Source organism: Myotis lucifugus, unplaced genomic scaffold (assembly GCF_000147115.1).
Source record: "Myotis lucifugus unplaced genomic scaffold, Myoluc2.0 scaffold_457, whole genome shotgun sequence".
Classification (NCBI taxonomy): domain Eukaryota; kingdom Metazoa; phylum Chordata; class Mammalia; order Chiroptera; family Vespertilionidae; genus Myotis; species Myotis lucifugus.
In genome coordinates this window covers 59,260-60,665 of record NW_005871505.1, presented here as the reverse complement: position 1 = coordinate 60,665, position 1,406 = coordinate 59,260, and positions in this window count along the sequence as shown.

Genomic DNA, 1,406 nt, shown 5'->3' with positions numbered 1-1,406 from the left:
TAAAAATCCTCCCCAGAAAGGCACCCCACCATGGGTTCAACATCCAAAAGGGAAAAGGTTTACTTAAAAAAGGACAACCGCGTTTTTAACGACAACTAAGAAAATATCTTATGAATTCAACAAACAAGGAGGACAACAAAAATGAGGACGCTCCCTAGGCCCGGAACCATCATTGGAGCAACTCTTCGTTAGACCACCCCCTAGTAAGCACACTTAAAACTAAAACCATCTTCCATGGTGAACACCTCTCGACAGGCAGCCTCGACTGAGGACAACCACCATTGAAGCAGCCACCCGTTAAGTACACTAATCACTGCGGACAGCCCAAACACTGAGAAAAACCACTTACTCAGGACAGCCAACACTGACGTAGGACAGCCACTTACTGAGGACAGCCACCCACTGAGGACAGCCACCCACTGAGGTCAGCCACACACTGAGGACAGCCACTCACTAAGGACAGCCAGCCACTGAGGACAGCCACCCACTGAGGACAGCCACCCACTGGGGAGAGGGAGCACCCACTGGGGAGGGGAAGCACCCACTGGGCCCGCCACTGAGGAGAAGGAGATGAGAGCAGCCTGAGCTGGGCCTGCTGGACGCCCTGCAGGTCTTCTCTCTCCCCGGCCACCCTCCCTCCTGGGTGAGGGACAGGCTCACCAGGCATGACCGCTCCCTCGGGTGCTGCAGGGCCGCCAGCGTGGGGCTGGGCAGGAGGCCTTTTCCTGAAGAAGGGAGGACAATGTCTTTTCTGGGAGGACGACCTGGGAACAGGCTGGGACTCTGTGGGCGTATCCTGTCTCCGCAGCCTGAGTGACAGAGGGGGGCATGTGGAATGTGGGGCCCGCAGCCTGAGTGACCGGAGGGGGGCATGTGGAATGTGGGGCCGGGAGGAGCTGGGGCCACATCTATTGTCATTCAGTGAGTTAGCTGCTCCTTTGGTTTTTGACAGTGAGTGTGAGCACCTGGTCACTTCCCCACTGGGAGCCTCACAGGCTCAGGGTTAGTCCTTTCTCACCTCCCTCTGCTCCTGCCTCTCCCTCCACCGCAGCCAATAGTGGGAAAGGGAGCCGGTAGATCGGAAACGCAGACCACAGTGGTCTGTGTGGATGGAAAGCTCGATCACGTATGTTCTTCTAGACCAGCGGTTCTCAACCTTCCTAACGCCGGGACCCTTTAATACAGTTCCTCATGTTGTGGTGACCCCCAACCATAAAATTATTTTCGTTGCTACTTCATCACTGTCATTTTGCTACTGTTAGAATGGTCATGTAAATATCTGATATACAGGGTGTATTTTCATTGTTACAAATTGAACATAATGAAAGCATAGTGATTAATCACAAAAACAATATGTAATTATATATGTGTTTTCTGATGGTCTTAGGCAACCCCTGTGAAAGGGT